We start from the raw sequence: 27,084 nt of genomic DNA on the forward strand, positions 1-27,084 counted from the left end.
AGGTGGTGTGGTCGGCACCACGCTCTGACCGCCTTTTACCCCCGGGAAAGACCCGGTACTCAATTTTATAGGAGGCTGAGTGAACCTCGGGGCCGTTCTGAAAGTTTGGCAACGAGAAAAAATCCTGTCACCAACTGGGATCGAACCCTGGACCTTCCAGTCCGTAGCCAGCTGCTCTACCAACTGAGCTACACATAATAAATGTAGACGCATAAATTACAACATAATAACATCTAAAAATTAATCATTACTCATAACAAATTGCTTACATACATTTTTAATTTTCAAACTGTTGGAGGTAAATAAATTTGCGTATTTATTTATTAATTTGTTATAAATTCTAGGGCAGATATTAGTAATTTGGTTGAAAGCAGTGCTCGTTAAACACTTTGGGTGCTATTCATAGACTTTTCGCAGCACGCGCTACGAGCTTGCTAAACTAGCCCCGGCTATCCACTGGTTACTTGTACAGAATTCAAATCATATCCTATCGCTAACACTGGTTTATGAATACGAAAAACGCTGATCATCCACCGGAAGCTCGCGCTAAGAATGTCTATGAATACGGCTCTTGGATTTCAACAAACGTAGGCCTATTGTATTCGTGCTTTTGGTTTTGTTTCTGAGTATATGATCTGAAATATGCATTGATATAAACTTGATGTATTTTCAAGACTTAAAATTCTAAAAACAATTTTTCGGTAGGCTAATTAATGCTTGCAAATTTTGAAATCAGGCTCAACCTGACCACCAAAACCCGTATCTTATTGTGGAATTGTGAGATGAGGTAGGAGTTGAAATGGATATTAAAAGTAAAAGTAGCTCCTTCACATGCCATAAAGTCACTTCGGGGGCATGGAGATAGAGCCCCATGCTTTCTTGATCTCGACACTAGAAAGAGGTGGTGTAAAATGAATTCCAGTAATAAGTAACTTTGTAAATGAATAATTGATATTCTACAGAAACAATATAATTACCGGTACAGTCCGCATCGCACGTGTTTATGATACTTTTCTAGTTATTCATTCCCCACTGACACAGTTCAGTGCTCTAGTCTTTTCGATAGAATCATACTTAAACGTGACCTTAGTCAACAGTTACGTGCAGCAAAGGCTGTCTGCACTGGACTCGCAATGCTTAAAACGGCTGCGGAGGAAATGAAACGTATTGTATTTTTTTATTACATCATCACAGATAAAATAAATACAATTTCTTTTTATTGCTGACTCTTCTTTATTTTCTTCGTAGTTTCCTCTTTTATTTTGAATATATTCCATTGTGCCAGTAAGTACGTAATGGCGTAAAGATTACGTAAATACATCATCCCTAGCGAACGAACGGTACCACTGTCGTGTCTCATTTTTAGTGCACCCGTTTGTTGCCGGTAATTATTTTCTGTGTGCCTCGCCATGCCACACGCAGTGATTGCTGTAGATAACGTTATTGATTTTCGGCGTGGGAAATGACAAAGACTGTATTAACGAGTACGTACTACTTCCTGTGGCACTGAAACACCATTTGTGTAAAATATACCGTATCATTTAGAATAACCATGCAATAAAGCACTTTGTAATGAGCAGGGTATGCATTTGTCGCTTTGATGTGTATCATTTATTCCTTGCGTGTTTAAATTTAATTTTGTAAATAATTATTAATGAGAATATAAATATAGCAATTACGAGAACGTAACTTCAAGCAACATTTTTTTGTTAATGTTATAGACTTCTTCGATATACTAACAGAACATGAAACACGATTCAGTGAAGATTCTTATGAAATACAAATTGATAAATTTTTGTAGTTTTTAATTCTAACTATTTAATTTGACGAACATTCAGTAATAATAAATAATACTAAACTGCCCCCTTTTGAGGGTAGCCCTTACGGACTCAGTATATCCTCAAAAAAATTATTATGTAAACATAGATATTACATTTTAAAGAAGGGAAACAAAGAAAAGAGCGTGAAAAATTACAATTGCTATTAATGTAGCACCATGTGATTAATTAGGATTTGGCAGGATTTTTTTTAACACAATTATCACGATGTCATCCCTCGAAGCGGCAAGGATAAAATGGAGATGGGGAGGACATGTGGTAAGGCTGCAGGGGAATAAATGGGCGCAAATAACAATTACTTGGGACCCTTACCAAGGAAAGAGAAGACCGGGAAGGCCGAGAGTCAGATGGGCTGACTCCTTCAGGCAGCAGATCGGAATACACTGGAGCAGAGTAGCACAATGTAGGAGAGGATGGAAGGAGCTAGGACGACAGCTATTTGAGTAGAGAAACACCTCCCAAGGACAAAGTGATACATATCCTAATATGTTAATTTAGTGCGAATTAAACGTAGACCAATGAGTAGGAACTGAAATCACCTGAATAACAAAGCCTAACCTAAATATTCTAATGTGATAACTAACGTGCAGAACAGACTAACAGCAATGAGTACAATCCTAAATGACAAAAGTGTTGAATATCTTAGTTATAATTAAGTGACAAAGTGTTAATATTTAGTCATAATTGTCGATGAGTAGTACACAACTCCGCCCACTGGACTAGCTCGACACGTGAGCAAAACGGAGCCAGAACTTTCCCTCTTGCAGGAGGCCTTAGCCCTTCTAAGGGACACTAATAGGCTATTTCATTTCATTTCATTTCATTTCATTTCATCCCTCAGAGATGTTGGCAGAGCAAACTGCCGTCGAAATTCTTCGAAAAAAGCTGGTATAGTCCCTCGAGCACCTATGAGCAAGCCGAATACCTCAACGTGAATTAAGGCATATTTCAGCTTGAAATAGGTGACTGTAGGCTCATAGATAGACTTCTTCTCAAAGTGGACCTCGGCTGACTGGTGACATTCTACTTCAAAACGTATCGTGGGGTCCACAATGATGCCCTGTTTAGTGTCAGCATTGTACGCTAAAATATCTACTCGTCTCGTTGACCCATTTTCAGCTAGACAGGAGATTTCTTCTTCTACTATCCAGCCCTTATTTCTTAATGCGGCAGCAATTTTGGATCTTACAAGATGATGTCTAGAGTTTCTCAAGAGCAATCCCTGTTCACAGAATCCCAAGACGTGTGCTAAAGTTTCAATCTCCGGGCAGCCATGTCTGCACCGGGTACCGTCGAGAGATCTGCCGGGAACGGAACGAACAGCTTTCTTTTAAATTGTGTGTGCTGGCGATATGTATATTTTAGAAATCTTCTCACTATTTGTGAGCTGCCACAATGGATCAGCGAATAGGGATTATAAAGAATGGACACTTCGCGTCGGTACCTTTGATGTAGCCGGACTGATTTCAATGACCTTCAAGCCAGCTAGAGCGTGAGATTCTGCTTTCTCCCTAGAGTTGGCGCTGACATCACACCAGCTAGCAGTCGACACAGCGGAAATATAACACATATAATTAATACATCTAGGTGCATTATGCACTCAAATAAAATAAATTGGATCCATAAAATAATAAATCCGTCATTAACTGTAATGTCTAGACTCTATAGAGTTTCTTTATAATGAGAGTTGAGACGTTGACCCCAACTACAATTAAAATATGTAATGATTTGATAGCACTGAAAATGGAAAAAACAAAACTCTTCTGAGAAGTAAAACCATATACCTATATTACATTATATACAAATATTAAACGAATTTGATACATAATTTTATAATGTATTATATTATTTTGTAATATAATTTATTATATCTGAAATATAAAAAATTATTATTACAACTAGTTCGTCACTGAGAAATAAGGAAAAGCTGTTAACTTGAATTTATTTGAAGCAAAGCGTTACTGGATTATGCAATAAGGTAGGCGATATTTGAATCCTGTGTCTCAACTCTATTCTCAATTATTATTATATTAGCCTATGCTCGATTACACTAACCTCTAACGCTTGAAAGTAGAACTAAACGCTGGCGCACAGAGAAACAAAACACAACAAAATTAGCTCAGTGTCCATTCTTTATAATCCCTATTTCCTGAATGGAGAACCTGTACTTTAACCCTTAAATTGGCAAAGCTTCATTTCTCACACTAGTTTGTTAAACCTTGTCGGACTGTAAAGAAAATAGCTATCGCAGTGTCCATATTTTATATGTTGTACAATATTATAGTATTGTGTGAAATTTTAATTCTTTTTACTTTTGAGAACAAAATCTTGAGGACGATTTTTGATCCCATTCAAGAAAATAACACATGGAGAATTTTTAAGAACAAGAAACTAAGGTATATTTATAAAGATCCGGACATAATAGCCTTAATTAAAAGTCGAAGACTACGTTCGCTTGGACACGTTCTACGGCGTGATGAAGACTCTCTTCTACGTAAAGCTTTCTACTATTCTCCAAGATGTACAGACCTCTCGGTAGACCTCGTCTCCGTTGGCAGGACCAAGTATATGATAATCTTTGTACAGTGGGAGGACGACAAGAAGATGCAGAGAACAGAGATGAATGGCGATAAATCGTGAATGAGGCTAAAAACCACTTAGGTTTTGAAATGCCCTAAATTGGTTAATTGATTGATTGATTGATTGATTGAAATTTTAATTTTCCTACCAATTTTTTTCTATTATTCTATTAAAATTAGAGCATATAGCCTATTAATCTGTTGTATCCTATAGGATACTTTGTCAACATATAAATATGTTTACAAGTTCGTTGAACCATTGATTTTGTTTTGAAAAATGAAACTCCTACAAATACAGAGCTGCAAATAAATTTTTAGATTAGTAGAAATATACCAGAGCGAGTTTTAGAGCGAGATAAGTGTTACTAAAAAGTAAAGTAAAGATTGCTAATTAACTTAGTTTCATTTCGAATGTAGGTGATACTTTAGTAGAGCAATTGATCCTTTCAAAGCAGCTAAAGTTACAACCGGAATAATAGCTGAAGGTATTAAACATATTTCATGAAGAGAGTAGGGCTACCTATTGCTCCAACCAGAAGTTCGATTACTTCAAGCTCTTTTAGCCGGTAGTTTTGGAAGTAATAGTCTTTTTTCCGTATCTACTTCTGCCGGTTATTCCTCATTCGTTTCGAAACGAACGGTGGGATCAATTATGAATACGGAAAAACGAGGAAAATATGTTAGTCGTACGAAGGTCAGTTTACATGTTATGTGACAATTATGACGACATCTATTTCCGAGAATACGATAGTGTTGACATAGTGCGGCAAATATTCGATTCGGTAAAGGTTCCCAACAATAATAATCTCTAAGTTATTCAAGAAGCGATAAAGATATTTACAAACAAGATTAATATGTAAACAATAAAACTTCAGGACACATTTCATTTTATCGGAATCGAACCCTGTGCCCTTAAAGGGAAAATGGAAAGAAAAAAATGTAAAGCTCAGATTACTGGAATGAAATTCTTAAAGTCTTGCCCATTATTACATATGGTCAAAAATGAAACAATTAGGAAAGATCTTCGCTTATTTTGTGTTAATGAAATATGGATCAAAATAAAATACTGTGGTAGTCAAATAAATAATGAATTAAAGTAAATCACGAGAAAAGCAAAAATAACCACAAAAGCTCAATTATGTTAATGTCATTAATCCAAACATTCGCAGTATGGCACAGGATAATAAGAAAATAAATCTTAAACGTTATTCTTTTCTAAAGAAGCAGTAGTAGTTACTGGCTTTTAAGGAATCCGGAGGTTCATTGCCGCCCTCACATAAGCCCGCCATTGGTCCCTATCCTGAGCAACATTAATCCAGTCTCTATCATCACATCCCACCTCCCTCAAATCCATTTTAATATTATCTTCCCATCTACGTCTGGGCCTCCCCAAAGGTCTTATTCCCTCCGGCCTCCCAACTAACACTCTATATGCATTTCTGGATTCGCCCATACGTGCTACATGCCCTGCCCACCTCAATCGTCTGGATTTAATGTTCCTAATTATGTCAGGTGAAGAATACAATGCGTGCAGTTCTTTGTTGTGTAACTTTCTCCATTCTCCTGTAACTTCATCCCTCTTAGCCCCGAATATTTTCCTAAGCACCTTATTCTCAAACACCCTTGACCTATGTTCCTCTCTCAAAGTGAGAGTCCAAATTTCACAACCATAAAGAACAACCGGTAATAGGCCTATAACTGTTTTATAAATTCTAACTTTCAGATTTTTTGACAGCAGACCGGATGATAAAAGCTTCTCAACCGAATAATAACAGGCATTTCCCATATTTATTCTGTGTTTAATTTTTTCCCGAGTATCATTTATATTTAAGGTATATTTATATTTATGGTTTTCATGATTATTCTTTATGAATTGATTAGTAGGCCGATCTATTCGAACCCTTATTTAGGGCGGCTTTTTTATTTAAAAAAATGTACTGTTGCTCCCAGGTATTAGAATTTTTCCACCTCTTCAAAGGATAAATTTCCAATTTTTATATTTCCATTTCGTACAATATTCTCGTCACGAGACATAATCATATACTTTGTCTTTTCGGGATTTACTTCCAAACCTAAAGGAGTAGTAAGTGAAATTAGAAGAAGTGTCTAAACAGGCTTTTAGCATATCACGATAGTGTAGTTGTACAGGGACATCATTTTATTTTTACTTCAATTTTTATTGTACCTGAGTTTTTGAATGTAATTCACTGTCACCCCCTCTTCTACTAAACTTCCAACCCTTCTCCACACAGAACCGAGGCCGCGTATGCAGTACTGAGTTAGTGGGTATAGTACGTTCCAGAAATATGTTCGCGTTTTCCAGTGGCGAAAGAGCTTTCAATATTGAATCATATTTTCGCACAGGTACTGTCGTCCGTTTGCCTACGTCGCATCCCGGTTTCCCCCACCTGCTTCTGTTCGCCCCTCTGTAAAGTCTTAGCTCTTTTCTGAGAACATTAATTTCTGTTAGCATTGGACGTCTACGTAATATTATACAACTGTTTAAAATAACTTGAATAAAAGGGCCTCGTTAAGTAATTAACTGTCACGTGATTTCCTCCCTTTCTACGACCCTACGACATAATCACTTGGACGGACAGTAGATAGCATGTCTGAGTAATTTTGTCTTATCGAATCGGGCAGAAGTGAAGATCGAATTTACAGTACGTAAGGTACTTTTTTATAGAGTTGGTACAGAATTATTTCAACTAGTACGAGTTACTAGTACGAAAAACGAAACTGGTAATTGGGATTAGGTACAATAGTCTATAGTGCGATAATATGCACAAAAGAACTGAAGCCTGTATCGAAATCAGCGGCCACCATTTTCAAAAATGTGTTTAAATATCCACATTATGATTATTTTTCAATTTAACTTCATTTTCTATATTGTACGCTAATGTGCTTTAAACAGTATAATATACACTGCATAATGAATACGTCGGAATGGATAGCTCAGTTCGTGAGTAAAAACACTTATTGTTAATACAGTACCGGTACTGTATTTTGATCAAAACAAAAACCTAATGAAAATGTTCAAACTCAAAAGCGCAATATTTCCTTGTTTACGTAAATGGATGAACTACTTTTCTTCCCTCCTATACCTAGTGAAGTGATTTGTTTGTATAGGCTATTACGCCAGTATCATCGAACTCCAGTCGTGGAAGGGGGTAACAAACGGCATTGATCCAGAGGTATAGACAAGTTAATATTAAAAATGTTAGTAAAAATAAAATGATGTCCCTGTATAATTGACCTGTAAAAGTGTGCTGATATACCTATTAAGTATATCTTACGATTTAAATGTGAAGCTGGTAATATTGAACGACAAATTGCATTCTGAATAGAACACGAAATTTTTAACCAGTATTAAAGAAGCCAGAACAAGAACCTCGGAAAAAACCCAACCAGGTAATCAGTTCAAGCAGGAATCGAATCCGCGCCCGAGCGCAACTCTGGATCGGAAGTCAAGCACCTTAGCCGCCTGAGCTACGACGGTGGCGCTCACTGTTCTTATAAGAAAAAACTTTGATATTTTGACTTTCCGTTGTCCAGTGAACAAACAACATAGGTTTCATTTATCCAAAAGTGCTTTTTATGCTATTTCCCTCGCCCCTCCCCATTCGAATGCACATGCACATCGATGTCCAGTTACTGTCGCAGCCATTCAAGTTCGGTTTTAATTTTGTTGGCGTCCGTTAGAGGCGCTTCTGTGTCGACGTCGACTCGGATTGGTTCTCTGCTCAGACGTTAGGACGCCGAGCGTCGCCAGGCTTAACAGCTCTCGTAGCTTCTGTACAAGTATGCTTGTGTGTTCGGTGCAATGTGGTAATCCTGTGTTGTGTGTTGAGTGTTGTTAAGGTGAGAAACTAAGAGGAATGTTACCTTTATGTTCGTATTATTGGCTAATGAGCTATTGCTGTAACGTAAAACAGTTTTGTCTTACGTCACAATCCATTACATTATTTAAGGTTTCGGAAACCAATGGCGACATTATGAATTAAATCTTTGAACGTTTAGTCATTCGAAGCGCGAGTCTGTAACGTGAAACCCTTAACATAAATGTGGAATAATACCGCTCTTCGAGTCGCTTCGTTATTTATTATAGCAGATAACATTATTTTGAAGTTTTCATTACTTATTCTGCATTCACATCTCTAGCACTGAGTTGGCTTTAAAAACCACTAAATTTACACATACACACTTCTCTCATATAATACCGTTTTTTGTACCTACATATAACATACGTCCCTGCGATTGCTTTTCAGTTCATTGATTCCAAATCTAAGCTTCTTATATACAGGGTGAAGTGTAAGTAATGTAATTAATTTCAGGAGGTTATTCTTCGAGATATTTCAAGCAAAAAAGATTTAATACAATTTTGCTCGTTTTTGCTTTTTTTACGAGAAAAAAAATTGTTTTATATAAAACATTTCATAGCGTGTTTTGGGAAAGCCATTGATTTCATTCTCAATATGTTCAGTCAGTCTAAAAGAACAGTGTATTATGATTGTTGTTGTTGTTGTTTAGTCAACTGTCCGAAGACAAATAACTTAAAACAGTTTTGTCTTACGTCACAATTCATTACATTATTTAAAGTTTCGGAAACCAATGGCGACATTATGAATTAAATCTTCGAAAGTTTGAAGTCATTCGAAGAGCGATTCTGTAACGGGTAACCCTTAACGTAAATTTGTAATAATACCGGTCTTCGAGTCGCTTCGTAATTTATTATAGCAGATAACATTATTTTGAAGTTTTCATTACTTATTCTGCATTCACATCTGTAGCACTGAGTTGGCTTTAAAAACCACTAAATTTACACATACACACTTCTCTCATATAATACCGTTTTATGTACCTACATATAACATACGTCCCTGGAATTGTTTTCCAATTCATTGATTCCAAATCGAAGCTTCTTATATATAGGGTGAACTGTAAGTAATGTAATTAATTTCAGGGGATTATTCTTCGAGATATTTCAAAGAAAAAAAGTTTAATAAAATTTTGCTCGTTTTTCCTTTTTTTACGAGAAAAAAATTTGTTTTATATAAAACATTTCATAGCGTGTTTTGGGAAAGCCATTGATTTTATTCTCAATATGCTCAGTCAATTAAAAATGACAGTGTATTTCGATAATAGATTGTTGTTGTTTAGTCAACTGTCCGAAGACAGATCTGAACCTCAAGTGATACCAACAAGGCACCATTTATGAGGCAACTAGGCCAGGAAATAATGGGATAGGGTGGCCAGTTCCTTTCTCCCTCTATCGCATACATCGCAGATTAGCTACATATTACACTAGTCAGACTTCAGATGTATACAAACAATTGAGGACCGTTTTTGCAAAACTTGCTAACTGCAAAATTTTCAAAATTGAGATTTTGGTGGATTAGTTAACATAAGACAGGCCTCTACATGATGGTAAAGGCTTTTTAGGAAAATCTTATTATTTCCTTCACAATAGTGTGTCAAACTGTGATCTTTTTTCAAAACTTGCTTTCTGCTATGTGAGAGCTATAGCAAAACTTGCAGTTATTTCAGTTTTTTGTGTTTCCTATAAAATTTAGTTTTTACAGTTAGCAAGTTTTGCAAAAACGGTCCTCAATTGTTCTTCCTCTGACACACATCGTCAAGTGAGATGTACTGCTTGATAATAGATGCACATATCAGCCAGAACCTCAATCAGAGGTAGATAATATATTATTGAAAGAATTTTAGTTTTGTCCTTTAAATGGGGATAAATTTGATCCGAACAAATGTAACGTAAAATTCCTTTGCAGAACGAAAAATTACATTTGTTCAGACCAAATTCTGCACATTTGAAGGACAAAACAAAAATTCTTTCAGACATTTTTTATCATAATTAACTGAACATATTGGGAATTAAATCAATGACTTTCCCAAAAAAAAAAAACACTATGAAATGTTTCATAAAAAAAAACAATTTTTATCTCGAAAAGGAAGCAAAAACAAAATTGTATTAAAGTTTTTCTGTTTGAAATATCACAAAGAATAACCCCCTGAAATTAATAACATTACTTATGGTTCATCCGTGTATATTATCATTTGAAGAGTCCACTGCAAGAATGATGGATGTCACTTTCTTGTCGAAAATGAACCAAGACTGTCAATGCATAGCTTAAGACATATAGAATGTACATACAGAGTTATATGGCATTAACACTGATAGTCATTGTCCAGTAATGATTGGAAAATCACAGTTAAGCTTTGAGCGCTAAGCATTTCAAACTTTCAATTGCTTCTCCTGCAAAATGCATTCCAAATGACATCCATCATTCTTGCAATGGACTCTTCAATTATGCTGAAATATTCGTAAATAATGCTGCAGTCCAAGTGTTTTAAGATTTTTTATGTCCACTAAAATACAATCGTGTAGCTATTGATCGCATTAAATTTTTTGGATTTTTCTTATTAAAAGTTATAATTGCCGGTAGTTTTGTTTATAAATGTTATAGGCTTGTGTCATATTTAACAGAAATATTGGCTAATGCATTTTTTCTCGGTTGCTCTGTAGTATCCGATCAGCAAGAAATAATGCGACTATTAAATTTAATGGTTTTACTTGTGATTGTGAGTGCCTGGTGCTAGTTCAGTCCTCACGTGCTTAAGGATGAAACAGGTAATTTGGCTCAGTCGCTGACGTGGTGTAATGAAATATGCATTACAAGAATCATTACTTCACCTGTTTCCTTATGTTATGTCTCAGCATATGTATGTTTTCTTTTATTCCCACGGAAAGTCTCATTACCATCCATAAATATTCTGAATACCTCTGATTGAGGTTCTGGCTGATATTCATATCTATTATCAGGCAGTACATCTCACATGACGATATGTGTCAGAGGAAGAGCAATTGTTTGTATACTTCTGAAGTCTGATTAGTGTAATATGTAGCTAATCGACGATGTATGCATTGGCGAGGGAAAGGAGTAGGTTATTTTACGACGCTTTATCAACATCTTTGGTTATTTAGCGTCTGAATGAGATGAAGGTGATAATGCCGGTGAAATGAGTCCGGGGTCCAGCACCGAAAGTTACCCAGCATTTGCTCATATTGGGTTGAGGGAAAACCCCGGAAAAAACCTCAACCAGGTAACTTGTCCCGACCGGGAATCGAACCCGGGCCACCTGGTTTCGCGGCCAGACGCGCTAGCCGTTACTCCACAGGTGTGGACTCGAGGGAAAGGAACTGGCCACCGTACCACATTATCTCCTGGCCTAGTTGCCTCATGAGTGATACTTTATTGGTGTTACTTATGAGGTTCAATCCTGTCTTCGGACAGTTGACCAACAACAACAACAACAACAACAACAACATCCTGAAAATAAATATCAGTTATGGCATGTGAAGGGGCTACCTTTTCCTTTACCTTACGTTAGTTTTATTGTGATGTACAAAAGTACATATGATATTTCCGTGCAGGAATTGTGCATTATCACATGATGAAGGATAAGTGAAGCAGAGGAAAATTCTCTCCGGCACCGGGACTCGAACCCTGGTTTTCAGCTCTGCGTGCTGACGCTTTATCCACTAAGCCACACCGGATTCCAGTTCCGATGCCGAATTGAATCCTCAGTTTAAGTTCCATCTCTTTGTTTCCCTTTCGTGGCCAACCCTCATGCACTGTGTCACAGATGTGTGACAGTGGCACAATGTCCAACACACTATGTGCAGAGGTGCACTCATTACGAGTGACTAAGTGGCCGAGATCCGACGGAATGAGCGCCGTGGAACTTAAACTGAGAGGATTTAATCCGGCATCGGAACTGGAATCCGGTGTGGCTTAGTGAATAAAGCGTCAGCATGTAAAGCTGAAAACCCGGGTTCGAGTCCCGGTGGCGGAGAGAATTTTTCTCTGCTCCACCTATCCTTCATCTTACGTTAGTTTTTCTACGGAAAATGTTTCGAAAATCATGCTTCACATGTGAGTTTACATAAATTGTACATCTTAAAATTGCAATACAAATAAGATAATTTGTTCTCTGATACAGATAGGATATCACAGTAATCATATCTGAAACGTGTTACAAGGTCTCAATCGTTAAATAGTGTAATCTTATGTGTGTTAATCACATTACGTGAGGATATGGGTATCTTTGATAACTAATAATTGCTGTTGAATTGAATGTATAAAGTGACATAATATTCCATTACACAGTGGAGTGTGACGTGGTTATTCCAGGAATTCGATCCGTGTATCTATGCGAACTGATTCTGAGTTCGCGCTTAAAATAGTACCCTAATATGGGCTGAAGTATACCCGTCAAGCTGGTGACGAGTGTGACAGATGAATAATTAATTTGCTTTAAGGGTAGCTGCAGGCAGCTTTTGGTTTTGTGATATCGCTCTCCTCTTGATTACGTTAAGATCGCCATTAGTTTGGTTTGAATAATTATTCTAAAATATGTAAATGATGTGGAGTGATTGTTACTACGTATAAGATCATTCATTAACTATAAATATTATAATTTTATATTGAATTGTGTGCTAATTATGATTCAGTGAATAAATAATAACGAAATTGAGGAAAGAGAAGAGTTTTGACTATGCAACCCGGCTTTTCCTTGCCCCTCTTTCACTTGGTTTCACGACTTTGGAAAGGAAAACCGAGAGCGGTACGCTAATTGGATAACGGAAACGAAGTCGGAAGGGCACAAATTGACGTATACTTTACAATATTTGCTCATGTTCCTGCACTTCCTCTACTTTATAAGTTAGATTTTCGTTTTAATTTCGTGTTTTATCAAAATGTGAGCTCGATTACAAACACACACCATTTTATATAACTTAGTATTTTTTTGTGCGCAACTATTGGTTTGATTTTTATGGCTTGAATTCTAAAGTATTTTATTTCCATATTGTTCAATAAAATTGTAGTCGCATTTTAATCCGTGGAAAGATTGGAGAATGCTGGGTTTGCAGTGAAAGACCTGTCCATGGTTAGAAAACATGTATGTATGTATGTAATTTTATTTACTTGGTTATTTAACGACGCTTTATCAACTATGAGGTTATTTAACATCGATGGAATTGGTGATAGTGGGATGTTATTTGGCGAGATGAGGCCGAGGATTCGCCATAGACTACCTGACATTTGTCTTACGATTGGAAAAAACCTCAGATAAAACCCAACCAGGTAATCAGCCCAAACGGGAATCGAACTCGCGCCCGAGCGCAACTCCTGTATGTATGTATGTATGTATGTATGTATGTATGTATGTATGTATGTATGTATGTATGTATGTACAGTATGTATGTGCAGTATGTATGTAATAAGCTTTGGGTTAAAACCGGATTTCAGTCTAAAAAATAAGTGATGGCATAAAACCAAATCACAGCACTTAATAAAACAGAAAAAGTCGGATGTAGCAACAGAATGTAGATAGGATTACGAATTTTAGAATTACAAAATCTTTAATTGCATACGAATCAGATTGCAGAAAGAATGAGGCAGGGTTCTCTAAAATATGAACAGTTGATATCAAACGGATAGATATGTAACAGATTCAAATTAACCTAATACGTATCCGAAATTATTAATATTAATAACATTAATACTTGAATAAACCGCCCTACATCTGTTTCTTAAATAAAAAAGAAAACAAAATTATTTAGATTTGGGTAAATTAAATTAATTAAGTGTGGATAATGTTGTTTCGAAAAAATAGAAATACAATAGTTTCTCAATACTGTTGTTGTAATAAGATTGTTTTAGTTAAAACTTAAAATGTTTTGAGATTCTTCTGCGAGTCTTTTTATCTTCTTAAAATTAAGTGAACGCTCTTAGGAAAGATTTCAAAACATACGTTTGAGATTTCACTTCCTTCAGACAAAAACCTTTACATCTTATGCATATAATTTATTGAAGACGTCTTTATTTAAGAAACGATCTCTTAGCAGTTATAAATGAGCATAGTTCCCAGTTTTTTTATCGCATTCATGAATATATCATGTAGGCCTATGAAAAAACATGATTTCTTCGTTTGTGTCCAGCCATCTGTGTAGAAGCATTAACCAGTTCATCTTGACTGTAAAAGGTAAAGGTAAAGGTTTCCCCGTAACATGCCATGAAGGCACTTGGGGGGCATGGAGGTAGAGCCCCATGCTTTCCATGACCTCGGCACTAGAATGAGGTGGTGTGGTCGGCACCACGCTCTGACCGCCTTTTACCCCCGGGAAAGACCCGGTACTCAATTTTATAGGAGGCTGAGTGAACCTCGGGGCCGTTCTGAAAGTTTGGCAACGAGAAAAAATCCTGTCACCACCTGGGATCGAACCCCGGACCTTCCAGTCCGTAGCCAGCTGCTCTACCAACTGAGCTACCCGCCCGCCTCATCTTGATTGTAGCTAGGTATTTTACGACAGTGGACCTATAATTTTACTAGCTTAATGGAGCTTAATTCGCTATAAATATTTTAAATTTGTTAAATTTATTATACCCACTGTAATAGCATTTTTCTCGGAATTTAACATGTCTCGTTTCAAATGAACCACTGTAATGAATGAAAATTGATCCAGAAGCCACACTGGATTTATATTAACCGACCATGGTGATGTAGTCGTTAACACGTCCATTTTATATTCGGGAGATACGGGATTCGATCCCCAGTGTTGGTTAAGCTAAGATTAATGAGTCACATGGACCTGTGTTTGCACTTCGTTCCACAACGTCTGACAGGAGATGTAAACATTGCCAGCAGAGGAGGAGAGAAGTATAATTGCTATTCAGCCAATGGCAGAGGTCTCATTCCACGCTTGACTTGAAGTTGGGCGGTCTGAAGCGTTCTACCTCCGTCCAACTTCAAGATAAGCTTTGAATGAGACCTGTGCCATTGGTTGAATTGCAATTATAGGCTACTTCTTTCACTCTCTGTCGTCAATGCTTACTTTTCCTGTCAGAAATTATGGGACGAAGTATAGGAACACTGTTTCTTGTGGGCCAGTTGTATTCACTTAGTTATAAAATCTGTCTGCCTCATATTTTATAGCGTGCTACGTCCTCTTTTCAATCATTTCCCTTGAAAATTTGTTCAACTATGTACCGTTTTCTAAATCATGGGGTAAGGTTAGTGACGTACGGATATAGAATTCACTTACTGTAGCTATTTGATCAGTTCCATGGATTCTTTCCAGGAATGAAGCTTATATTCTAGCTTGTATTCATTCTGGTTTTCATCTATCCATCCACCCACCCACCTACTCACCCACACACCCACCCCCCACCCGTCCTCCCGATCACTCACTCACTCACTCACCCATCCACCCATTCATATCTATCCACCCATCCATTCTTCCTTCCCTCCCTCCCTCAACCCACCATCGGCTCTTCCACACATTTATTCATTTATTCTTTCACCCATCCTCTGTTCTTTCCTCTCATCCATCCTCCTGTTCTCCAACCAGGAGATAAACCGTGAAAGGAATGTGCTTACTATTGCGTCGTCTATTGGAGCGAAGTAGATAGATATTATTAGAGTTATAACGTCAGTTTAAAAATCTGCGCTCTCCTGCATATGTTATTTCCTGTATGGAGGGATTAAAAGACCAGGAAATTAACCGTGATCTAATTTTCTAACTAGGGTAGTATAAAAATTGATATATCAGTGTTATCTTTTGTGCTTTGAGAGATAGCCAATAGAGATACGAGTACCCACGTGTGTGACCTTATGACATCAACATTCATTCACAGTTCACCCCGCTCCGTCTCATTCCCTTGAGACTTTCTCGTGGTTGGAGTACAGTACCCGTCCGTCCATCCAGCCATTCATCCATGCACCCACTCATTCATTCAGTATCTGAAATTTGGTGCGGTTGAGGGAATAGAAGGTGAAAATTTGTATATTACTCAAGTTTCAGCAATATACTGAGCAAACAAACCGAAGCACATGTTCGTACCAAGAACTGGAATGTTATATTGTTTGATTATCCTCGCTGTAAGGTTAGAATAGCATTGTGTGCCTCGGAAGAAATCGATACACGAGTGCAATGCGCTAGACATACAGTACAGATAAAATCCTTGGCCGACGTCTGGCTACCTGGACTGCTTTACTGGCCTCGCACTTAGCAGGAATGAATCTTACATGGGCAATAATATTCCCTTCAGCGTTTATACAGGGAGATCATTTTATTTTTACTTCAATTTTTATTGTACTGTACCTGAGTTTTTGAATGTACTTCACTCCCACCCATTCTACTAATGAAGTTTCATCTGTCCTCCACACAGAATCAAGGGCGCATATAATAAACAGCATTGAGTTAGTGAGTATAGCCAGGTTAATATTAAAAATAAAATGATGTCCCTGTATAAAGAGATAATTTCCCCGGTATGTAATAATCCGACATTTAACCGGTTCCTAAAGTATAAGTTTCTGTTATTTGTTAATGTTAAGTCTTCATGCTAAGCACGTAACAAGCTTGAATATTGGTGGTTTTTCACAAGAACAGACTTTATTATTTGTGTTTTGTACCATGCAGTTTTATGTTTTGGAAGCTTTTTAATTCAGTGGTTCAGTGAGACTGTGAGCTAGCCAAAAAGTTACGATGCTTCCAATTGCCGTATTGTCATTGCTGTGAAGCTTCTATAGATATGTGTTTGTGTTTTTTTTTACTCGGGACAAATAGGAATACCGCTGAAGCCTAGGAATACCGCTGAAGCTGAGGGCGCCACTATCACGTTCATATGCGTATTATGGCGGGAACGGTGAGTGGAGAGGAAGAGAGAGATCATGTACACAACCTGGAAGGATACAGTACCTACCCAAGACATGTGTGAATAACTCGGAGCGTGAACTTACATCGAAGATAATATAATCGTAGCAGAGAAAAGGGCTCGGAGGAAGGTATAGGCATCCAACAAGGAAAACTCGGTGCGCAGAAACCAGCGGGCGTGACTGTCTCGCGCGGATGACGTATGCTCCCGTTCCCAGCATGCTCTCAAGTCTACTGCAAGTGAGTAAGAGGGGTATAGCATACGCGCCGCGAGGAGTCCGAGCTGAGTTTTGTTTGTAGGATATCTATAGTAGCCTACATACCACTACATGTCAAAATGTTATCCGTAGCTGAAAAATATGCTATATTATAGGCACAAACTGCGTGCTTTCTCGTATTCTTTTGCTATATTTTTCACCGATTGTTCACTCTTTCCCACTGCTTCCGCTGTTCTTGCCACAGTTATTTTAAGAGGAATAGGTAGACCACTATTTTTTCTTCTTTACGAACTTAAATACTGTACATTATATATTATCTTTATACTTTTCGAGCGTACTTTTCCCGCACTGACTTCCTAGGTGGAGTTTTCATCTTTCAAAATTACACACACTGCTATCACTACGTATAGAATACTTCCGAAAATCCGAAGTAACTTCCTTTCCGCACAGTGACAGACCAGCAACATCAATTTCCTGTTGAGTGTAATCCCGATATCTCTCCGCAATCGAGTTGATTTATAAACGCGCCGTCGGTAAAGATAGCTGTCCCGGGTAGTATGTGTCTTTTGTGCAGTATGTGGTATTTGTTGTATATATGTGTGTTTGCTGTTTAGTCAACTGCCGGAAGACAGGTCTGAACCTCACAAGTGATACCAACAAGGCACCACTTATGAGGCAACTAGGCCAGGAGATAATGGGGTAGGGTGGCCAGTTTCTTTCCTCCATTGCATACATCGCCGATTAGCTACATATTATACTAATCAGACTTAAGATGCATACAGAAAAGTGAAGGGCTCTCTGCAAAAAGGGGGTGGCTTTACTGTTTGCTGAGCTCCCAATCGTTTCGTTGCAAAAAGGAGGCAGCTCCCAGAGCTATATACAGAGTGGACCTAGATAGTGTCATTAATTTCAGTGGGCTATTCTTTGAGATATTTCAAATAAAAAAGATTTAATACAATTTTGCTCGTTTTTCCTTCGTTTTTGAGATAAAAATTGTTATATATGAAACATTTCATAGCGTGTTTTGGAAAAGTCGTTTATTTTATTCCCAATGTGTTCAGTCATTTTAAGAGAGCAGTGTGAATTATGATAATAAATTATTGAAAGAATTTAAGTTTTGTCCTTCAAATGTGCAGAAATTTGGTCGTTCTATAAAGGAATTTTACTATGTTACATTTGTTCGGATCAAATTTCTGCACATTTAAAGGATAAATTCTTTCATACATATATTGTCATAATACACTGCCCTTTTAAGTAGACTGAGCATTTTGGGAATTAAATCAATGGCTTTTCCAAAACACGCTATGAACTATCTCATATAAAACAATTTTTCTCTCGAAAAGGAAGGAAAAACGAATGAAATTGCATTCAACGTTTTTGTTTGAAATATCTCAAAGAATAACCCCGTAAAATTAATGACATTACATATGGTTTGATCTGTATGTCATTATATATATATATATATATATATATATATATATATATATATACACAGCAATATTATTCACATGCAGCCAAATAGAAGCTCTTTTGTACGTTTAGGATAGGCTGTATTTCATTTATATCTTGAAAAAATGGTAAATGACTGACCATATCGAATTTTATAAAGTAATGTTATTGACATGAAGCCGGCCAGGCAGAATCGCCTGTCGTCAGGCTGACCAAATTACACCACAGGATGAGCACAGGACACAAGATTACTTCTGTCACCTATCCGTAGTATATGAAGTTCCTTTATGTCCTTAATATTAAAGAGTGTGATGAAAAGCGGTTATAAAGCGTCAGCAAATGAAATGTCCAGTAATATCGCCAACATTATTGGTTCATATAGACATTCTTTATTACATGAATCATATTTCGTAAACAAAGTAATACATGTTAAGCGAAAGGACTATTTTCTCGTAGTAATTTTCACAGCCTGCATTTATCATGTAAGCTCTACGTTCCATAATAATAATAATAATAATAATAATAATAATAATAATAATAATAATAATAATAATATGAATAATAATAATAATAATAATAATAATAATAATTTGTTTAACCTCGCAGAGTTAAGGCCATACGGCCTTCTCTAACACTCAACCAGGGGTAAAACTGCGTTACGAAAACACTACAAATTTACAAAGTACACTACAATTTTACACACAAAACTGAATAAGATAATAATAAAATGTAAACAAGTAAGTAGAAATCAGACATTATTAATATGCGTTACAAGAGCGGTATGTTGATGTTTTCATGTTCGAGGAAAAGATTGAAAAAGCAAAACGTAGTTGAGCTTTTTTAATTTCCGAGAACATGAAAACAAACATACCGCTCGTGTATCGTACATTATTTTGTGCGAAGATCGTTTATTACATACCTGAAAGAGGAATTTCTAATTAGTTGCAATGAAATCTCCATCTTGGTTTCTGTTCAATGACGGCAACTTTTAAAAACTAAAATATCTATCTTCATCATTGTTGCTATAAAATGTTTTCTGTGTTTACTATATTCCAGCAGGCCGTGATATACGTCTGTCTTTCCCCCCCCCCCCCAGTCTATAAATGCGAACTTAAAACAAACGGTAAGGTTATGTAATGATTTATTTTCCATTTTAATATTTTAATATTATTTATATAGGCTAACATATTGCAGTAATAACATCGGCATCTGGAATCTTGTTGATTTTTTCACGGCTTCCTTAATGTTACTTGCATTACAAATGCAGTAACTTTTGTGGTGTTGTAGAGTTTACTTAATTTTTGCAAATATTTAAAAACAATAATTAACATTGCAATTTAGGTGAAATTGCAGTGGTAAGTTTCCAATTTATAATTATTACTATGTTAAACATCTCTAAAAATAATATGTTAAAAGCCTAAAGCATAAAATGAATATGGCGCTTAAGCGGTAAGAAGAGGGAAATTGTTATGTGTGTTAGGTTGGGAATACTGAATGTGGTATTTCACACTTACCGCGTATTGGTTTTGTGCGGAAAGCAAGCAAATACGCACGATCTCGCACAAAATATATAACATACAGAAAGAAAGGAGAAAGCATAACTGAAAACTGAATCGTAAGTGGACTCATCCGATCTCGTGTGCAGCTCTGTAGGAAGAGTGGGGGAGTGTCTGGACGTAATGCATGAGCTGTACTTGAAACGTAACTAGTCTTTATATAACAGGAGGGGTAACATTAGTAGGAAAATAACTAGCTAGATATAAATTAGACTTAGTGGGAGTACAAGAGGTTCGGTTAGGTGGGAATGACATATCACAAACAGGAGATTACTTGTATTATGGGGAAGGAAACAAATATCACCACTTAGGAACAGGATTCTTTGTTCATAAAAGAATAAAATCAGCATTAAAAAAGGTCGAATTTATCAGTGACAGGTTATCGTATTTAGTACGTAAGGGCAGATGGTGCAATATCGTAGTTATAAATGCTCACACCCCTACAAAAGAGAAAGACAACCATATAAAGGATAGCTGCTATAAGGAATTGGAACACACTTTTGATCAGCTATCTAGATATCACATGAAAATTTTATTGGTGGATTTCAACGCTAAAGTAGGACGGGAGGATATTTTTAAACTGACTATTGGAATATAGAGTTTTAGTTGGGAGGCCGGAGGAAAAAAGACCTTTGGGGAGACCGAGATGTAGATGGGAGGGTAATATTCAAATAGATTTGAGGGAGGTAGGATATGATGATTTAGACTGGATTAATCTTGCACAGGATAGTGACTTATGTGGGCTTATGTGAGGGCGGCAATGAACCTCCGGGTTCCTTAAAAGCCGTAAGTAACTAAGAATACACAAGAACATCGTCCGTTGTGATTGTGCAGCGAATATTTCGAGCAAAATTCAACGAGAAGCCAGATTTAACACCTTGCGATTTTTTCTTGTGGGGATTCGTGAAGGACATTGTTTTTACACCCCCACTTCCCGTCAATCTTCAGAACTTCGTGAACGTATGACCGCGGTTGTGTCATTAATCGTTCGTGATATGCTGACAAGCGTGTCGGATGAAATGGATTATCGGCTAGATGCCGGCCGTATCAGCAAGGATGAACACATTGAGCATTTGTGAGATACGTAAAAAAAACTTGGGGAGTTCACCTACATTTGTGTAATAGAATGTAAATACTTTTTACGAGAGTATTTCATTTCTAAAAATTCAGAATAAATCAAGAGATGTTCATTATTATTATTATTATTATTATTATTATTATTATTATTATTATTATTATTATTACCATTATATTTAATTATCTTGCAAACCTCAGATGCAGTTAGCCGGAACGAATTTCCTTTTACACTTTTTTCCGCAATGTAATGTGACCTATGACATTCACCAGCCTATGTGCTGTGTAATATCGGAAATATGACATTGCAGGATCTGGCTCTGACACAATATCGGTTATATATGTATCCGACTTCAGGTAAAAGTCTTCGTGACCTTTCCCTTTAATATGCCTCTATCCATGTCACGAGTAGTCTAGTAGTTCAAAATTCCTCAACTCGCTTCTACACAGCATGTAGCAGTATTCATTTTTCATCCTCCTTCTGCCAAGTAACATGTAATTTTTTGGAGACTATTACACTTTTACTACGTCACACTACTTTCGACCAATAAAACGGTATGAAAGGACGTCTTTCAACCAATCATGGCCGCTTATCGCACAATTTTATCGCGTCCCTAGCATTTGTTTAATTTTATCGCGTCCCTAGCATTTGTTTATTTTTATCACTACCCTAGCATTTGTTTCTTTGCCAACATTTCAAACTGCACTGGTCTGGCCGTCAAAAAAAACAGAAAATTACAAACCACTCCAGTCGATGCACATCACTTTCAAATATGACTCGCATTTTGGCATTCAAGAACAAGAATTAATAAAGATCACTGGTCATATATGAAGAGCACCTTTCGGAAATCCTGAATGAGTTGAGGGATGCACCATGTACACCAACGGGTTCGCTTCTTTTACGCACACGTCCAATATAACATCAACTGAACCACCAAAACATTCAAATTTGAAAATTGTACTTTCAATAATTGTTTCTTTTAAAATTATCCATGTTTATTTTTTATTTCATCATCGTTAATTAAAACGTTTCTTGTTTATATTATTTAGGTTATGTTTGTTATAGCTTCTGCTATATATTATGCATAGTCACGTAACAGAGATTGTTTAATACTAAGATTTATTGAAAATCATCTGTCAAGTGACGTTGATTACTGGGATCCGGATGATTGAAATGGAATGCAAATGTTTTAATAAAAATGAAACTGAATCAACAAAGCCTTCTTGACTAGTAACAGTCCACAGAGTTCAATGATGATTCCATAGTTGGCACAACTGATACCGGTAACAAGAAAACATAATCATAAAACACTACTGCCATCTAGCGTAATGTTGAGATGGTACAATAATACATTTTAAGACAGTTGTATTTTCGTAAGCCAATTAATATTTTATTGTACACTTTGTTACTTCTAATCTTTATATAGCCTACTTTCTTCTAATCGTGTAATAGTCAATTAAATCCCACTCGAGTTTTGATTTTCTCTAGATAAATCAAAAACCTCTAGTGAGATTACTGTTGATAAATATTTTTATGATCTGATTGTGAGTGCTGAAGTGATACAATGAGTAAACCAGCTATATGAAAATAAGTAATATCGTTTCGGTATTCTAGTGTTATATGTGTATCAAATTTGAAGTCTTCGCAACTTCTGAAATGGTAGATAGAATAGTGTGTAACTAATGACTTATAATTAATTAGTCATTGACTTTCATTAGGACCATTCAGAAGCTGTAGATTGATGACTAATATAAATTTTACTATTATTATTATAATTTAATAGATATACGTTTCGATGCTTGTTAAAATTCGTGAAGTGATCAAATTTAAACAATTAATTTTAATTCACTTTCTTCAGTAATAATGATGATAATAATAGTAATAATAATAATATGATAATAATAATAATAATAATAATGTAATAATTAGATCGCGGAACTACATGCAGTTGCATATTTTTATCCATTTGGCATATTGAAAAAGTAGAAATGGGTCTTTACCGATCACGGTTTTTACGTTCGAATGAGGGCAACTTTATTTTGCATAAATACATATTTCGAGGGGTTTCCCTTTTAAATGCATATATATTTTTATTTTACATATTTAAATACATATATTAACATCGTTCCTGGTTTTGTCTGATATCAAATTCAAATTTTCTCTCTGTTAAAAATTAGAGTAATCATTTCTAAGAAATATAAAAATTGTGTCAGAAATAAAACCAATATTTAGTAAATTACTGTTGAAGACATGCCAAATGTCTGTAAAGGTGGGAGCCTTAACCTCTCGCTCCACCCTCTGGTCCGTCCTGACGTGTCATGGGGTTGCCTTTACGTTCACCATTTGTTACATGTGGGTGAATACACGCAGAGTCTAATATATTGTGTAATTTATGTAATTTTTTAGTACCCACTTTTTGTAAATAGAAAAACTAAAGGATTATTTTATGCTTATAATTATTTTGTTTAAGTTTTTGAAGAATTAATTATTGATACTAGCATTAAACTTTGCAAATGAAGTTAATTGTCAGTGTACAGGATACATAGCTCTTTTGAATACATTCCAGAAAACAGAAGTTAATCTTTTTATTTCGATGCATACTAAATTATTTAATTATGCGTTTTGATAAATAGCTAAAAAAAAAAAAAAAATTGTAGATGTATTTTCAGCACGATAAGAAGTGAGGGTACTCCCTCCTTCCTTCTCTAAGACTGCGAAACTTTTATAACATAATCATTCATTTCATTAATGTAACATTGTAAAAATTAACTTGTTTAAAAGAATCTTCTTGTGGCTTAAGATAAGCATAGGTTACATATTTTTTTCTTTCGATAGAAGACGCATTTGTTTTATTTTTAACCTCGTTACTTAGTTGATAAAACTTGCAGCTACATAGACTGTTTCACCATTTGTCATAAATGTATTTACGCTTGACAACTGCGAGAACGAGTGCTTAAGCGTCAGCTTGTATTTGTTGTTGACACTGGATACGGTTCACACTTGTGGGACTCGTAGCTCCGAAGAGCTCCATCAAGATCCATACGAGAGTTTGGTGTAAAATAGAACACACAGAGAAGGGACTAATAGCTATGCAAACCAGTGGCGGTGCGTCAATAAGAGCACAAGAGCACGTGAACACCTTGTTTCCATTAATGAACGACTAGTTTTATTATTTGATACCGTATTGACGTAGTGGGTATGTATAATATCAGAATCGAGTATTTTAAACTTCCCGCATTTTGCATAAACTTCTTATGTAAACTTGGCAACATCCGTTCACGTACAAGCCGTGCTCTTTTCGAGATGGTTACAGGAATTTCACACATGCGCGGGAGAAAATTGTTTTTATCTGGCCGCTTATGACTCGTCAAGAGCACAAAGCGTTAAGTGAACATGATGAGTATCCTACAGATGTCAGATGCATCGGTGCCTATCGTTCACGTACTATATCTCGAGGAGGAAATTTAAAAGCCTGTAGATTTCAGCATCTGACTGTAGGAACGTTTACTCTACGTAGATGTGTGTGTACAGTGCTGCTACGAGAGTGTAGTTTGTGAATTACTGTATTTCAGTGTCGGCATAATAGCATAGTTTGGCTTTCAAACACGTGCTGGCTGACTGTGGTGGTGGTATGAATTTAAGTATCTGTATGGTAGTGTATAATATTTAAGAATAATATTTACTGGCATGTATTTATAGTAATCAATCTATGCGAATGGGATTACAGTACTGGTATAGGCTATAGTGTATCAGTGTGTTGTGAATCAAAATATATTACTGAACACACGCGTTTGTAAATAACGGGACTGTGGTATGTATTCATTATTAACAAACGTAAACAATGAACTCTGTTCAAAGAAATTTGGAACAGTAAAGAACTGGGTAAACTGCTTACCAGGAAAAATTGGAAATAGAAAGACCGAGTTTCATTATTATTACTATTATTATTATTATTATTATTATTATTATTATTATTATTATTATTATTATTATTATATGTCGTTTTGAATTTATATACGGTTTTTTTCGATAGTGAAACATTGGAATCATGACATTTCATATTAGACTAAACGTACAATTTCAAATTCTTTTCGATTTTTGAACCACAAAATTGTGAACACACATAATATTTTATCACGAGCCGCTACTGATGCAAACTCTGTCTGATTCACAGAGAACCCTCATTTTATTCGTTTATTACTTGAGTGTTTGGTGCACCATTAGCCTGTCGCGTAGAGAGTCGGTTCTCTATTCCAGAGCTAGGATTAAAATTGCTGCAATTCCACGTATGGAGAGAAGACAGAAGGGAGTTTTCCCTCGGTACGGTCACTTCTTGAGCCGTTTTTCCTATTGTCTTAACAATTCAGTCACGAATATGACGTATGGATAAACAGTGCTGAAATATTGTACCGACGTTTGTTACGATATGCAGTAAAAGTTAGCAGGTGCATCTAATTATGATTACAGTAGAATATAAACACACAAATGTAAGAGTATGTCTTTATTATACATATTTGAAATATATGTAACATAATATGATTTAATAGCCGAAACGTAGGCCTATTAAATTGCATAAGCTAAGTATGTACCATGACGGTCAAAAGACTGTCCACGTTGAAGTTAATAAGTCCTAACGTGTAGTTCTACGGCAAATTGTACATCAGATGACGATGTTGAGCCTTTGCTTAATTTTCAACTTCAGTATTTTATCAACGTCACAAGATGTACACATATTAGCACATATTATTAGCTCAGTGGCGTAGCATGGAACTGTTAAATGATACTATGTATATATTATATGTGTTAGAATTGGAAGCTCACAGCCGTCTTTCTTTTAATTTTGCTTGAATTAGGTTGTTTTTTTAGAAATCTTTAATTTTCTATGTTTGAGAATAAGGTGCTTGAGAAAATATTTGAGACTAAGAGGGATGAAGTTACAGGAGAATGGAAAAGCTTACACAACGCAGTATTGCACGCATTGTATTCTTCACCTAACATACAAGTAATTAGGAACATTAAATCCATAAGCTTCAGATGAGCAGGGCTTGTAGCACGTATGGGCGAATCCAGAAATGCATATAGAATGTTCGTTGGGAGACCTGAGGGAAAAAGAACTTTGGGGAGACCGAGACGTAGATGTGAGGATAATATTAAAATGAATTTGAGGGAGGTGGAATATGATGGGACTGGATTAATCTTGCTCAGGATAGGGACCGATGGCGGGCTTATGTGAGGGCGGCAATGAACCTTCGGCTTCTCTAAAAGTAATTTGTAAGTGAGAGAATATTTTATATTATCTTAAAGAGATGACTCCCTCAGTCAAATAAATAAATGAAAAAAAAAATTTATATATATGTATGTATACGAGCTTCATATAAGTTACAGTGAAGATAACTAAGGGTGTGATTATTTTACTCTCATTTCAGTGATTAAAATGGTTTAATTTCGGTGAATATTTCGTAAAAGAAACGAGCAGTTTTGCTCATATTTCACATTCTAAAGAAACTTAAAAAATAATTTCGAAAAACATAGCTATTAAAATGATTTTAATTTTAATTTATATTTAGGTAGCCGTTCACACGAAGCAGTGAAACAATGCCGCGTTTAAATTAAGTCTGAACCGAATAAACGAC

General features: G+C 36.1%; 1 protein-coding gene across 11 annotated transcripts in view; it reads left to right on the forward strand.

The window, feature by feature from the left end:
* EndoA (SH3 domain containing GRB2 like, endophilin-A) overlaps window positions 1-27,084 on the forward strand; it is a 392,332-nt gene that overhangs the window by 114,061 nt on the left and 251,187 nt on the right. Inside the window, exon 1 of one of the 11 annotated variants that reach the window (XM_069840234.1) lies at window positions 8,137-8,278. The exons of the other annotated variants lie outside the window; for them this stretch is intronic. The gene's annotated coding sequence lies outside the window, so the exon portion shown is untranslated. Of the gene's footprint in view, window positions 1-8,136; window positions 8,279-27,084 lie in introns of those variants that run through there. 11 annotated transcript variants of the gene reach the window in all.

The sequence above is a fragment of the Periplaneta americana genome, chromosome 11 (genome assembly GCF_040183065.1).
Source record: "Periplaneta americana isolate PAMFEO1 chromosome 11, P.americana_PAMFEO1_priV1, whole genome shotgun sequence".
Taxonomy (NCBI): domain Eukaryota; kingdom Metazoa; phylum Arthropoda; class Insecta; order Blattodea; family Blattidae; genus Periplaneta; species Periplaneta americana.